Source organism: Callithrix jacchus, chromosome 5 (assembly GCF_049354715.1).
Source record: "Callithrix jacchus isolate 240 chromosome 5, calJac240_pri, whole genome shotgun sequence".
Taxonomy (NCBI): domain Eukaryota; kingdom Metazoa; phylum Chordata; class Mammalia; order Primates; family Cebidae; genus Callithrix; species Callithrix jacchus.
In genome coordinates this window covers 121,394,983-121,411,062 of record NC_133506.1, presented here as the reverse complement: position 1 = coordinate 121,411,062, position 16,080 = coordinate 121,394,983, and the positions used below count along the sequence as shown (strand labels likewise).

General features: G+C 42.4%; 1 protein-coding gene, 1 long non-coding RNA gene and 1 pseudogene across 13 annotated transcripts in view; 1 reads left to right on the top strand and 2 right to left on the bottom strand.

Annotated features, from left to right (window-relative positions):
* The window catches only part of LOC144582696 (uncharacterized), a 31,624-nt gene extending 18,647 nt beyond the window's left edge, over positions 1 to 12,977 (top strand). Inside the window, exons 4-7 of the long non-coding RNA XR_013535959.1 lie at positions 139 to 364; positions 4,162 to 4,343; positions 4,834 to 4,926; positions 12,603 to 12,977. This is a non-coding gene — a long non-coding RNA (uncharacterized LOC144582696). The remainder of the gene's footprint in view (positions 1 to 138; positions 365 to 4,161; positions 4,344 to 4,833; positions 4,927 to 12,602) is intronic.
* Positions 1 to 16,080, bottom strand: part of LOC100393720 (centrosomal protein of 19 kDa) — a 29,786-nt gene that overhangs the window by 5,110 nt on the left and 8,596 nt on the right. The window contains exon 5 of one of the 12 annotated variants that reach the window (XM_078374459.1): positions 1,738 to 5,364. The exons of 10 other annotated variants lie outside the window; for them this stretch is intronic. The gene's annotated coding sequence lies outside the window, so the exon portion shown is untranslated. Of the gene's footprint in view, positions 1 to 1,737; positions 5,365 to 5,751; positions 5,889 to 16,080 lie in introns of those variants that run through there. One more of the 12 variants, XM_078374457.1, reaches the window with a different exon arrangement.
* On the bottom strand, positions 2,751 to 5,060 carry LOC144582695 (YTH domain-containing family protein 3-like; annotated as a pseudogene).

Genomic DNA, 16,080 nt, shown 5'->3' with positions numbered 1-16,080 from the left:
GGTTTGACCATATTGGCCAGGATGGTCTCAATCTCTTGATCTGCCCGCCTCAGCCTCCCCAAGTTCTGGGATTACAGGCATGAGCCACTGCACCCGGCCCACTTATTCCTAACATAACCAAACTGTGTGTCATTCCAGAGATTTTGGCGTACTTTGGAATGGGCACCTCGATGATCTACAGTTTTCAAGAACAGTACAGTTACATCTTCAGTAAGAACTCCAGCTTCTCTGAAGCTTTATTTCCTGAGGAGCTCATGCTGACTGGAGAGACGGCCACACTGAGCTTCTGAACCACTGTCCCCCAGCTTACTGCTCTACGTGAGCTCCTGCGAGGAATACCTTTCAGTTGTTCTCTCCCTAAAAGGTGAGTGTCCTCAGCGTAAGAACAAGAGTGAGGCAAAAATTATGACCATAACAAGGTGGGACCTTTCAGTGTTCAAACCACAAATGAAACTTAACAGCATTCCCTGCAACTGTCATTTTATTAGCATTGGTTTATTTTTTTATTATAGCCCTAAATATGTATCAAAAAAGTTAAATTTTGGTGGTTAAAATTGATACCTTTTTTCCTAAGATTTTGATCATTTTTCTGTATTTGATGTAAAACTGTGCTGCTTGTTGCCAGGAGTCCTTTCCTTCTCTAGATGAATAAGCTACATTTTTAATCAATTGACTTTGAAATAAGAGATATTATCTTATCTACTGAAATTATTTCCTCCTCCTACAATAATGTAGCACTTAACTCATATAAAAGCTGATATCCATGTTCATAGTTACCCACAGTTGCTCTTCATGCATTGTCAGGTGGGAAGTCGCTCGCGTCATCTCTGCATGAAACAGAGAGTGGCACCAGAGTTCCCTAACCCATGCCCAAGCAGGGCTTTTTTAGCTCTGCACATTGGAGAGCAACACCAGCCTTCAACCTTGCCTCATCTCATGGCACATGAGAGGAGAAAATTCTGGAAGCACCTCCACACTTGGCATAGGCAACAAGAGCGTTGTGGAGTAGAGTGTCTGCTTGTGAAGGAGACCGTTGTGTGGGTCGGGAGGTTTAGATATTGTCGTGAACCCACTTCTCTCTTTTCCATGTTCCTTGATTATGGCAGAAACATTAGGAAAAAATCCTGGTTGTGCAAAGAAAAACAAATTAATTATGTGAATATCAGTAAATATATTAAAATGAATTAAGTCACAATAAAAGAATTTTTTTTTAAATGTTTTCAAGGTGCATTAGTGTTTTAAGGGGTATCAGAACTTCATTCTTTATGGCTAAACTATATTTTATTGTATGTATATACCACAATTTTTAAATCCAGTCATCTGCTGGGTTGTTTTCACCTTTTGAAAATTGTGACTAAAGCTACTATTAACATTTTTTTAAAAAAACAGAAGTGAAATGCTTATAAAAACGGAATGGTAATGCAGTATTGCTTAAGGTTTTGCCATTTAATAATATAAATATTACATTAATAACAGAGCCTCACTCAGTTTTCATAGCATTAACTTCAACTTTTTCCTTTAATGAAAATGGGGGGACTTGATTGTTGGTGTTTTTTTTTTTTTTTTAACAGATGCTTGACACATTTAATTATACAAAATCAATTTGCTTCAGGATATAAACTTAATGTTGATATGTAATTAATGAAAAAATAAGATGTTAAAAAGATAAGTATAAGAATATCCAGCTATATGCTGTATTCCCACTTACATAGACCTGATCAATAAAACACCAGCACATTCCATTAGATACTCATTTAATCCATGGGTCAAGGCCATATTTTCAAAGTATTTTAAGGATGCCAGGACACTGCAAAAGCTGGAGAAAACAGCTGAGGAACAATATATGCTTGCTAAACAAGAACTATGTTTATTTAGCTAGTGAATTTTTACTTCACGATAGCAATCAGGCTCGCAAACACCCAGAAATAGGAATTAAGGGTTTTAAATGTAGCTATAAAGGTCATAAAAAGTCTGATTAGACTGAGGTACATTTACTCAAAATTTTGAGATTCATTAAGTGGTAGCAAACAAAATAATTCCTCGGACAAATGCACTTTTTTCAGTATACCTGTCAATGGGGAAAGGAGGGAAGAAGAATGTGCATTAACTGGTGAAATCCACCAAGCTGCATATCAATATTCTGTTACACCAAACAGTTTGAAGACAAGGGAAATGTTCTAATATAATTTCAGATTATGTTTCATTTGGCTAAAATAGAGCTTAAGGTTGCTTTGCCATATTAAAAGTTTACTGCAATAATTTTTCACATAAACATTTAGACTTGAACTCCAGGACTAAATATGGCATGATTATTTTGCTTTTAATCTGTCAAATAGCTAAAAATAGACAATTTAAAAACTACAACAAAGAAAAAGTTGAAGCAGTGTGACTCTTACATCATTGAACCACTTAAAACTGTTAGTATTTAACAAATTCAAAGAGTTAATGAATCCTTGCATTCATCAGTCTTCTGTGCCTTGGCTAGGATGCATAATTACAAAAGACAGCAGATACTGGTAAAAGCTTCAGGACAGAAAGTGCTTGACGAAGTTACAGTTCTCAAGTGTGTTTGGTGAGAGTATAAAGGCAGATGTGATGATGAAAACCATTACAAGAGTCAGTTTTGTGTTAACGTCAAAGATGTCACCTCAAGCAGAAAAAAAGCTTTAATAACGTCTTCTTTGACTTAGTAGGCATTTCCAGAGTCTACATCATTAGTGTTGTAATTTTAACAAGACATCTCCATATGATTATTGTTTGTTTCTATTTCTCTCCCTACACGTGGCTTCCTCCTCTTCTTGACACTTTTCCTAATGTGCAAAGTCATCAAAGATTGAGATGGTATGCTTGAATGTAGCAATTATTTTAAGTACTCGCTTAGCTTTTTCTAGAGGTACCTCTTGAGTGTCCCTTGAATTGGTAACCGGTTTGTTGTCATTATTTTCTAAGCGAATATGCTGTAATTGGTTATTGGGAACATCTTTGACAAAGATCCGTTTAACTTCAAATTTGCCCTTCCACTTATCCGGAGACCAGACACCAGCATATGCATTATAGTCCACAACAGACTTCATTTCAGCCACTCCACAAAAATGTCCACTGCCATTCACGCTGAAGAGTAAATAGAGTAGGCCTTTCCCATTCAGGGAACGGTAAGCTGCATCCAAACGCTTATTACCATGCTCAGTACTATACCAGATAGAGTATTTAATGGAACCATGTATGTCATCCTCAGAGTAGCTTTTAATTATAAACACACGTCCATTCTTCAGATTCCAATGAAAGTCTTTGGGATTATAGTTGTTTATAGCCTTTAGCTTTTCCAGCACAGGATGCACTTCTACACTAGAAGGTGAAGCACTGACAGGTACCACACCTAAACCAAAGTTTTCACTGCCGGCTCCATTGTTCTGGTTGAAGCCCGCTCCTCTGTTCCGAGGAGCTCCCTAGCGGTTCTGCAGCTGCTGCTGTTGAGGCTGCACTTGGTGAGGCTGGGCCTGTGGCTGAGGTCCTTCTTGCTGCTGTGGTTGTGGCCGTTGAGGCTGCTGTTGAGGCAGTTGGCTTTGCACCAATGGTGGTGGTTGAATTAATGGCTGAGGCTGCTGGATTATAGTTTGAGGAGGCAGAACTGGTTCAGTTGGCGGAGCCTTTACCACTGACCCTTTTTCATCCCAAGTTCCAATATTCATGTTGTGTTTTATAGGAGGCGGTGGAACAGCAGAACCCCCAATTCCCACATTGCCCTTGGGTTTAAGTTTCGGTTGACGTTTGGCAGGCTTTCTGGCAATCGCAGCCCAGGAGGTTGGTTTAGGTGCTGCACTACTAACTGGGGGCACACTATTGGCTCCAATGGTAGTCATACCAACCGCCGCTCAAAGCTGTACCTACAGTTTTTGAGCACATACACTAGGGTGCGGGCACCATGAATGCCACGAGCGGCATCAGGCACGCCATGGGGCCAGGGACTGTGAGCGGAGGGCATCCCCCCCTCCCCAGCGCACTGGCCAGGTTTAACAAGTCCCAGTTCATGGCCTCCCCGGTGGCCAGACAGGGAGGCTCCCTGCAGGCCAGCATGCAGCTACAGAAGCTCAATAACCAGTATTTCAACCATCACCCCTAACCCCCACAACCACTACATGCCGGATTTGCACCCTGCTGCAGGCCACCTGATGAACGGGACAAACCAGCACTTCCAAGATTGCAACCCCGAGTACAGCGGCTGCAGCAGCACCAGGCAGCTCAGTCGGCGGCTCAGGCGGCAGCAGCACCCCGGCGGTTCCGGCGGCGGCTTAGGCGGCAGCAGCACCCCGGCATCTCGGGCGGCGGCTCAGGCAACGGCTCAGGTGGCAGCAGCACCCCGGCGGCTTGGGCGGCGGCTCAGGCGGTGGCAGCACCCCGGCGGCTCGGGCGGCGGCTCAGGCGGCAGCAGCACCCCGGAGGCTCGGGCGGCGGCTCAGGCTGCTCACAGCTGTACCTACAGTTTTTGTCACTGCAGCTGTCAAGTCACCACCAATTTTCAATCCAGTCATGCCTTGCTCAATACTGCTAATGCCAGGCGCCTTACTCAAAGTATTACCGCCAAATCCAGCCTGTCCATCAGTAACAGCTCTCCCAAGAGAACTAGGTGGATAGCCATAACTGCTACTATAAGCAGAACTTTGTTTTGATTGTCCCTGAGATCCACTTGTCCCCCATGTAGAGAAATCAGCATTACCAGGAAAAAAGTGAAATCCATGCTGACCAAGAAAAGGAGGGGTATTTCCTAATGCCCCAGGTTGACTAAACACACCATCTGGTATATAGTGATGTTCTCCATTACTCATTTGTCCATAGGTTGTCAGATATGGCATTGGCTGGTCTCCAGCGTGGATCACGCTGCTTCCCCAAGAGAATATGGAAATCCAATGGATGGAGCATAGTAACCAGGCATGTATGGATCTGACATTGGTGGATAGCTGTTACTCTGATTTGTCTGGCTTCTTAAGTATGGCTCAAAATCATCATCATTTACAGCATCTTTTTGATGAATCGAACCGTTTGGTATTGAAACTTTATTTCCTTGCCCTTTGGGTCTTGTGGCACCGCGCCTGCCCACCCGCAGGCTTTCGGGGCCAGGGTGCACACCCCGGCCCAGGCAGCTGCACCGTAGTAACTTGCGCCGGGGCACCTTTATGGGGCAGGCATCGGCGGCGACGGGGAGGAGCCGAAGCCCCAGTTGTTTGGTGTTTTTTAAGAGTTAGGTTCTCTAGGCCGGGCGCGGTGGCTCACGCCTGTAATCCCAGAACTCTGGGAGGCTGAGGAGGGTGGATCACGAGGTCAAGAGATCGAGACCATCCTGGTCAACATGGTGAAACCCCGTCTCTACTAAAAATACAAAAAATTAGCTGGGCATGGTGGCGCATGCCTGTAATCCCAGCTACTCGGGAGGCTGAGGCAGGAGAATTGCCTGAACCCAGGAGGTGGAGGTTGCGGTGAGCCAAGATGGCGCCATTGCACTCCAGCCTGGGTAACGAGCGAAACTCTGTTCTCAAAAAAAAAAAAAAAAAAGATTTAGGTTCTCACTCTGTCACCCAGGCTGGAGCACAGTGCTGCAGTCACAGCTCACCGCCACTTCGAACTCCTGGGCTCAAGGAATCCTCTTGCCTCAGCCTCCTGAGTAGCTGGCACTACAGGTATGCACCACTGTGGAAGGAAAATAAAACGAAATAAAATAGAACATAATATAGTTCAAATAATAAGCATAACATAGGTAGGAGTTAACTAAAAGTAAAGGCAAAGCAGACTGGGCCCCACCCTCTCTTCACACAGGTAAGAGCACCTGAGCACATCTTTAGGGTTGCTGCCAGCACATTCCTGCATTTCCTGTTCTTCTGATCTCCCTGTTCTTCCTGTGGAATGGGGAGTGGAGTTAAAGTGGGAGCTACAGAACTTAAGTGAGTTTTTAGTTTTTATTTTTAAAATTAAATTTCCGAACGGTTTAAACTTTTTTCAAATACGCAATTGATATAAATTTTAGTTAATGTGGACTCAGTGCCAGACACTGCTCTTAAGTGTCTATTATTAGACCTATTATTTCATCCTCCCAATGAACCTCTTGAGATGGCATTAATTAATTTCCCCCATTTTGCAAATTGGAAAACTGAGGCTGGGAGCAGGGAAGCAGCCTGTCCAAGGTCACAAGGTAGTAAGTGGGAGAGCTGAGATCTGAACCCAAGTCATCTGGCTCCAGCATCTGTGTACTGACCCTCTCACTACTATGGCCCTCGATGGACTGTGTTGGTCCATTGAATGGTAACTGTAAAGGTAATATGATTCCAGTAAAAACAAAACAAAAGATATGTGCATAGAAAGAGCCATGGAAGTCTCTATAGTTGTCCCTTTAAAACATTGATCCAATGATTCACTCTGAATTCCAGCTCAGACATGCTAATTCAGGCATGAAATACAGTGATTTCAGAACTCAAGATAAGCCTCACTTCTCCCTCCTACCCCAAACTGTAGATTAATGTTTCTTGAACAAGGATTAAACGTTTTTACCACCCAAATAGAGATCAGACTTAATATGTGACTATTTCTGGACAAGGGGTCACTATCTCAAATTTAATTGTATAAATCTCTGATTTAATATGATCAAGGTAAAGAGCAATCACATACAAAACGCAGGTTGTGATAGGAGATGGGAAAGAGGCAGGAAGGAGCAATTCTGAGAGCATCATAGGTTCTTAAGGGGAAGGCAGACGGTAGCAGATACCAGTTATCAATGATACTTCTTTACAGTGATAGAAACCTTATCTTTCATAAGCATTTGCCTATGCATTACACATTTGATCTTTACAACTGATGAACTAGAGAAGACAGATTCTTCATTTTATTTATAAAGAAACCCAGGCTCCAGGAGGCTGTGACTTGGTAAATTACCAAGTTGGAGCTGGAACCAAAAACTTCTGATTCTCCCTCAAGGATTCTCGAATTACACCCAGACACCTCAGCCACATCACGATTTTACCCAGGATTAGGCCTGAGTCAGCATCAGTGGAAGAAAATGTAGCAGGCAGAAGCTCCAGAGATGAAAGGGAGCAATAGGACTCTGGCTAGTACCTACTAAAGGACGTCCAGGTGGAGTAACAGAGCAGAGTCCAGGTTGACATAGAGGGTGCCAAGGTCACAGGCTGGGGAAAGGCCCCAGCGCTGATACCAAGCAGCTAGGAAACAGGGCAGAAGTTTTGATTTTGGCATCTATATGCCAGAACTTTGTTCCCACCACTTCCCCCACGCTGCCCCCATTTCTAGAATCTTCCTCCTGCTTCTTTCCATTCATTCTTTGCTTTCCTCTCCCACTCCAACTCCAAACTCACATTTACAGTTGTATAAAGAAGGGAAATACATGAATTTTTAAAAATGAAACTTGTTTTACCAATGGGATTGGAATTGTAATCCCATTCCCTTAAGCTCAATTTAAACTCCTACTAAATCTTTGAATTTTTTTCTACTTTATCACCTGATTAGAATGGGTGAAGTTCCATTATTCAATTCTTTCATCAATTAAATCCAATTAATCTATTCACTACTTTGTTAAATCCTTTTTTCTTTTTCAAGACAGACTCTTGCTCTGTCACCCAGGCTGGAGTGATCTCGGCTTACTGCAACCTCTGCCTCCCAGATTCAAGTGATTCTCCTGCCTCAGCCTCCTGAGTAGCTGGGATTACAAACATGCACCACTACACCTGGCTCATTTTTTGTATTTTTAGTAGAGATGGGGTTTCACCATGTTGACCAGGCTGGTCTTGAACTCCTGACCACAAGTGATCCACCCACCTCAGCCTCCCAAAGTGCTGGAATAACAGGCATGAGCCACTGCGCCTGGCCACTTCGTTCAATCTTGAATTCTCTTCATATTCTTTCTATCACTAGTGCTACAATAGTCCTAGATATTTAAGTGATCTTCAGCTGAATTCTGTATGTCTCCCATGGGTTTGACTCTGTGATCACATCCCCTAAAAAGCCATGCTAATGACCCGAGGACATGGATATGCTCCACAAATCCATGTTAAGTAGAGGAGAAGGAAAAAATAGGACTGAAAACAAATACTATACACTATAATTCCTCCAGGGCAGGGGCGTCCAAACTTTTTCTTCCCACATTAAAACAAGAAAAATTGTCTTGGGCCACACATAAAAAATACACTAAAACTGTTGGGTGGGGTGGCTCATATCTGTAATTCCAGCACTGTGGGAGGCTAAGGAGGGTGGATCAGGAGTTAGAGACTAGCCCGGCCAACATGGTAAAAACCAGCTCTACTAAAAATACAAAAAATTAGCCAGGTGTGGTGGTGCATGCCTATAATTTCAGCTACTCGGGAGGCTGAGGCAGGAGAACCACTTGAACCCAGGAGGTGGAGGTTGCAGTGAGCTGATTATGCCACTGCACTCCAGCCTGGGAGACAGAGCAAGACTCCATCTGAGAAAAAAAAAAATTACACTAACACTAACGTTAGCTGATGAGCTAGGAAAAAAAAAGTCACAAAAAAAATCTCGTAATTTTAGAAAGCTTACAAATTTGTGTTGGGCTGCATTCACAGCCACCTGGGTCACATGTGGCCCGCGGGCCGAGGTTGGACAAGTTTGCTCTAGGTTAAGTGGATGACTCCTGAAACTTCCTGCAATGTGTGGTTGGCCTCCCTCCTAGTAGGAGGGAGAGAGCACTGAGGAGGCAAGAAAATGACCAATTCAAACACTGCTGTGCATTACAAGGAAGACACGTGGTTTTTGTTTGACACTTTCCACATTTAACTTTTGCCCTCGCCATTGCCCACATGGTTCTAAAAATTGCCGCCAGGGGGCAGAAGGGTGCCAATGTCAATTGTCTGCCAGGTTTGGGTTTTCCTTTCCAAATTTCCTCACAGCATAGTTTCTGATCCTGTTATACATATTAAGAAACTAAGGAGCAGAAAGTAAATAGTAGGCAACCTAGCATTTCGTGAGTGGCAGAGGTAGGAGTTAAACACTGGTTTGGGTAAATCCAAGGGCTAGGCAATTTCAGAGATCACCTGAGTTTAAAAACATTTTACAACCCTCTTTGATTAAATGCAATACATTATGAAAACTTCAAACAGGCTGGACACAGTGGCTCATGCCTGTGATCCCAACACTTTGGGAGGCAGAGGCAGGCATATTACTTGAGGTCAGGAGTTCAAGATCAGCCTGGTCACCATGGTGAACCCCGTCTTTACTAAAAATACAGACATTGTGGTGGGTGCCTGTAGTCCCAGCTACTCGAGAGGCTGAGACAGGAGAATCGCTTGATCCCGGGAGATGGAGGTTGCAGTAAGCCAAGATCATGCCACTGCACTCCAGCCTGGGCGACAGAATAAGACTCCATCTCAAACAAAAACAAAATACTTCAAACAATGCTACTGTAACTCCTATTTTTCTGTTTTGTTTTTAACTTATCATTAATTTTTGTCACTCATTGTCCTTTCAGCTCTGTGTCCATTGTCAAAGAGAGAGCCATTGCCCACATGGTTCTAAAAATTGCCGCCAGGGGGCAGAAGGGTGCCAATGTCAATTGTCTGCCAGGTTTGGGTTTTCCTTTCCAAATTTCCTCACAGCATAGTTTCTGATCCTGTTATACATATTAAGAAACTAAGGAGCAGAAAGTAAATAGTAGGCAACCTAGCATTTCGTGAGTGGCAGAGGTAGGAGTTAAACACTGGTTTGGGTAAATCCAAGGGCTAGGCAATTTCAGAGATCACCTGAGTTTAAAAACATTTTACAACCCTCTTTGATTAAATGCAATACATTATGAAAACTTCAAACAGGCTGGACACAGTGGCTCATGCCTGTGATCCCAACACTTTGGGAGGCAGAGGCAGGCATATTACTTGAGGTCAGGAGTTCAAGATCAGCCTGGTCACCATGGTGAACCCCGTCTTTACTAAAAATACAGACATTGTGGTGGGTGCCTGTAGTCCCAGCTACTCGAGAGGCTGAGACAGGAGAATCGCTTGATCCCGGGAGATGGAGGTTGCAGTAAGCCAAGATCATGCCACTGCACTCCAGCCTGGGCGACAGAATAAGACTCCATCTCAAACAAAAACAAAATACTTCAAACAATGCTACTGTAACTCCTATTTTTCTGTTTTGTTTTTAACTTATCATTAATTTTTGTCACTCATTGTCCTTTCAGCTCTGTGTCCATTGTCAAAGAGAGAGCCATTGCCCACATGGTTCTAAAAATTGCCGCCAGGGGGCAGAAGGGTGCCAATGTCAATTGTCTGCCAGGTTTGGGTTTTCCTTTCCAAATTTCCTCACAGCATAGTTTCTGATCCTGTTATACATATTAAGAAACTAAGGAGCAGAAAGTAAATAGTAGGCAACCTAGCATTTCGTGAGTGGCAGAGGTAGGAGTTAAACACTGGTTTGGGTAAATCCAAGGGCTAGGCAATTTCAGAGATCACCTGAGTTTAAAAACATTTTACAACCCTCTTTGATTAAATGCAATACATTATGAAAACTTCAAACAGGCTGGACACAGTGGCTCATGCCTGTGATCCCAACACTTTGGGAGGCAGAGGCAGGCATATTACTTGAGGTCAGGAGTTCAAGATCAGCCTGGTCACCATGGTGAACCCCGTCTTTACTAAAAATACAGACATTGTGGTGGGTGCCTGTAGTCCCAGCTACTCGAGAGGCTGAGACAGGAGAATCGCTTGATCCCGGGAGATGGAGGTTGCAGTAAGCCAAGATCATGCCACTGCACTCCAGCCTGGGCGACAGAATAAGACTCCATCTCAAACAAAAACAAAATACTTCAAACAATGCTACTGTAACTCCTATTTTTCTGTTTTGTTTTTAACTTATCATTAATTTTTGTCACTCATTGTCCTTTCAGCTCTGTGTCCATTGTCAAAGAGAGAGCCTTGTCCCTTTCCACTAATCTTGACTTTATGTCCCTCCATTAAGCAAACCTTTCTGTGATGGCTCCTGTTCTGTTGTCTATAACTGAAAGACTTCATGGCTCGGTGTGGTGGCTCAAGCCTGTAATCCCAACACTTGGGAGGCTGAAGCGGGTGGATCATGAGATCAGGAGTTTGAGACCAGCCTGGCCAACATGGCGAAACCCCGTCTCGACTAAAAATGCAAAAATTAGCTGGGCATGGTGGTGCATGCTTGTAATCTCAGCTACTTGGGAGGCTGAGGCAGGAGAACCACTTGAACCCAGGAGGCAGAGGTTGCAATGAGCCGAGATCATGCCACTGAACTCCAAGTCTGGGCAACAAGAGTGAAACTCGGTCTCAGGAAAAAAAAAAAAAAAAAGGAAAGACTTCAGCAGAATCACTGTAATAATAAATGTATGTGATGATCAGATTTGGAGCTGCAAGCTAGGGCCAGATGCCCTAAGCAAGAGCATATACTCTAGGGGCAGTTAGTGAAGCAAGTCATTGAATGCTTCAGATAGCTCTGTGTTCAGTTACATGGGAGGTTTTAACCAGCACGATGGATGTTAGAGGTGTTTCACTGATGAAGTTAGCAGTGTCCAAGATGTGTGAATTCTCTGGAAAATACTGAAGAGCTTTCCCTGCCATTGCGGGACCAGGATCCCACACCTAGTGACCCTTAGAATAGCACTGTAGGTTTCACTCCTAAATGCTCTTCAAAAGAGTCTTGGCCGTTTGAGTTTGACAAGATGCTCGCTGAATCCTCACTGGAGACTAGTGTTTCATTTGTTTCAAGTGAAACGGAGCAGTACTTAAAAAGTACGAGATCTGGGGCTTCATCATGTCCACAGAACACATTTGAAACTGTTTCTGTACCTGCCCGATAATAAACATTATGTGCATGCGGCCATATCTGGGCTGAGACTTGCTTCCACCTGCTTCAGAGAAAATCCCCCCAGCAAATACATCTGCATTTCCTTCCTTCCTCCTTGAGGGACAAGTCCAGAGATGTGGGAATAGGGGAAGAGCCACCTATAGCCTCTCTCCAGGTTTCCCACTACCTGGAGGAAACATCTTTCCCCGCTTTCTTTAATTTACAGGTTCATTTCCTGAGGCTCCTTTTTTGCTTTCTCACAGAGAGTAGCATGTTTTCCACACAATGTGTGTTTGCTAATTAACAAGACCTGCAAGTTCTCCCCAGCTAGGCTGTAACACATAGGCAATTCACTTTTTGAAAACCATTGATATCAAATATTTAAAACAACAGTGGGCCAGGCACAGTGGCTCACGCCTGTAATCCCAGCACTTTGGGAGGCTGAGGTGGGCAGATCACGAGGTCAGGAGTTCAAGACCAGCCTGGCCAGCATGGTGAAACCCCGTCTCTACCCAAAATACAAAAATTAACCTGGTCTGGTGGTGGGCACCTGTGATCCCCACTACTTGGGAGTTGAGGCAGGAAAATCGCTTGAACCCGTGAGGCGGAGGCTGCAGTGATCTGAGATCACGCCACTGAATTCCAGTTTGGGTGACAGAGCAACACTCCATCTCAAAAACAAACAAATAAACAAACAAAAACAGTGTCCTTTAAAATAAAAGATAAAATTGCAAAGAAATCTATTTTATCATTATAGGGTGGTAACTTTTACTTGTGTCTTTCCTTCCAAGGAGATTCTAAGTCCTGAAGAATCAGTCGCAGATATTACGATCCCTGCCCTCACCTGCTTTGGTCCAGGTTTTCGTCATATGCTGTCTTCAGTATTATCACTGTCTCGATTGGTTTCTATTGTTGAGCCACAGTTCTTTTTATTCAATGGCGGTACTGCAAAGTGCACCAATTTTAAATGTACAGTTCAATGAATGTTGACTTGGATATACACCACTGTGAGCACCACCACACATCTCCAGCACCTCCAAAAGGCTGCCTCATCCCCTTCCTTGTCAACACCGAACCCCCAAAAGATGAACTACTCTAACTTCTACCACCTTCACCTGCTTTTGTCATCTTGAATGTAATTGAATAAAACAGTATATACTTTTTGGCACCTGGTCTCTTTGCTCATTATAGGGCAGTGAGATTCATTGACTCTGTGGCATAAAAACTTATTTTGTATTGCTGTGTGGTATTCCCTTATATGAATATATTACAGTTTGGTTATTCAGCCCTCTGTGGACGGACTTTTAAGTGGTTGTCAGTTTTTGGTTATTGCGATAAAGCTGCTAAAAATGTGGAATCGCTGGGTGTTATTATAAATGATGTCTTAAAGACTTATTTTCTAGTTGATTGTAGAAGCATGAACAAATACTGTTGCTTTTTGTATACTGACTTTCTTTCTAACAACTGTGCTAAATTCATTTATAAAATCTAACAGTTTATTTGCAGATTCTTTCAGACTTTCTATGTATATCAAGGTATTTGTGATTAATGACAGGTTTTTTTGTTTCCAGCTTTTATTCCTTCCCCACTTTCTTTCTAGTAATGGCTAGAACCTCCAGTATACTGTTGAGTATTCGTGTTGATGCTGCACATCATTGCCATCCTTCTGATGTCAGTGGAAAGTATTCAGTATTTTAGCATTAAGTTTGATGATACCTATAGGCTTTTTGCAGATGGAGTTTTTTTTGGAGGGGGGACAGAGTCTCACTCTGTCGCCCAGGCTGGAGTGCAGTGACATGATCTTGGCTCACTGCAACCTCTGCCTCCCAGGTTCAAGCAAATCTCCTGCCTCAGCCTCCCGAGTAGCTGGGATTACAGGTGCCTGCCACTATGCTTGGCTAATTTTTGTATTTTTAGTAGAGATGGGGTTTCACCATCTTGGGTTAGGCTGATCTTGAACTCCTGACCTCATGATCCACCCTCCTTGGCCTCCCAGACTGCTGGGATTGCAAGCATGAGCCACCGCGCCTGGTGCAGATGGAAACAATTTAGTGGATTAAAAAATTTTCTCTCTATTATTGGTTTCCTAAGTGTTGTTACATTAACAAGTATGAATTTTTTTCAGGTGCTTTTTTTTGCATATTGAGATGATTATCTGATTTTTTTTTAGTCTGTTCATGTCAAATTTGTGCTGATGGATGTTCAAATATTATACTAATCTTGCATTACTAGAATAAAGCTGGCATTACTGAGCAAGGTGTGGTCTTTTTCTGGTGTATTGCCAGATTTGATTTGTTAATATTTTGTTTAGGATATTTATATCCAAGCTCATTAAAGAAGTTGTACTTCTTTTTTAGAAAGAAAGAAAAAAATAAAAATTAAAAAAAAAATAAGAAGTTGTCCAACAATTTTCTCTTTTTGCAATGTCTGTTTTTGAGTCTCAATATCAGGATTTTGCCCACCTCATAAAATACACTGGAATATATTACCTTTTTCTTTCTTTTTTTTTTTTTTTTTTGTTGTTGTTGTTTTTGTAGACAGAGTCTTGCTCTGCCGCCCAGGCTGGGGTGCAAGAGTGTGATCTCAACTCATTGCAACCTCCATCTCCTGGGTTCAAGCAATTCTCCTGCCTCAGCCTCATGAGTTAGTTGGAATTATAGGCATGAGCCACCATGTGTGGGTAATTTTTGTATTTTTAGAAGAGATAGGGTTTCATTATGTTGGTCAGGCTGGTCATTAACCAAAATATTTCTTAAATATTTTGAGTAATTCACTAGCAAAGCCATCTAGATATGGAGTTTTCTTTGTAGGAAGGTTTTAATTACAAATCCAACTTATAGGACTATTCAGATTTTATTCTTCTTGTCTCAGATTTATTTACTTGTATTTTCCAAAGAATTTGCTAATTTCTTCTAAACTATTCAAATTATTGCACCAAGATAGTTACAAAATCTTATTATCTTAATGTTGTAGAATTTGTATCCATATTCTCATTTTGATTCCTGATATTGGTAATTCCTTTTTTCCTCTTGAGAGTTTATTAATTTTTTTTATTTTAGAATCATTTCAGTCACAGAAATGTTCTGAAAATAGTACAAAACATTTCCATATACCTCTCACCTAATTTGTTTACTCAATACATTTGTCAAAACTGAGAAATCAACACTGATATGTCACTACTAATAAACTCCAGACTTCACTCACATTTCACCAGATATTTTCATCAGCGATCTTTGTCTCTTCCAGGATTCGATCCAGAATACTGCACTGTGTTTAGGTATTACTTTCTTAGGCTTTCCTTGTGTTTCGTGACCTTGACAGTTTTGAAGAGGACTGGTCAGATATTTTGTAGAATGTATTTCAGATTGGGTTGACCTCAGGTGATCCATCTAAGTGCAGTGGCACAATCTCAGCTCCCTGCAACCTCTGCCTTTCAGGTTCAAGTGATTCTCCTGCCTCAGCCTCCCAAATAAGTGAGATTACAGGCGTGTGCCATCAAGCCCAGCTAATTTTTGTATTTTTAGTAGAGAGAGAGATTCACCATGTTGGCTAGGCTTAGTCTCGAACTCCTGACCTCAGGTGATCCACCCACTTCGGCCTCTCAAAATGCTGGGATTATAGGTGCAAACCACTGTGCCCGGCCATATTACTTGTTTTCTAGTTTCTTTGAGATTCTGATCCCAGAGCCTGGAATTATGTGTCTGTTGGATGACTGGATATGTGGCAAATTGATGTTCTGTGTCATCCAGCTTTGGAATTAAGAACATAAATGGCCTATTGTGTTATATTATATGGCAAATGCATGGGTGACACAGGAAGAGAAACTGATTCCTCTTTCAGGAGCACATTAAATTAAAGTAACTTGTAAGTACAACCAATGAATTAAAAATATAGCTTTGTATGTATCCCCAGAGCTAATTACTGCCTGGCACAGAGCAGCAGCTTGATAAATATTTGCTGAATGAGTGAATGTCTTAGGGATTTGCTCAAGCAAGGAGTAAGATTTTTAAGTATTTGGACTTGAAATAAGCCCCAAGCAAATAAATGCATTTTTCTAAAACTGAACAGACCTAAAAGGTTTATGATGTTGAAATCATAAGGGAAGACTGAGCTGTAACTCCCTGATTAGGACATCAGATTTGAGGCTGTGGGGGTGGCTGGTGAAGCTCTAGTTGACTGATATCAAGAAACCAGTGGGCAGTTCCCTAGCAGAGTATCCTTTGTCAGCTTAGTAACATTTAACCTTGTCCTGGTGTTGCTGTCAGCTCG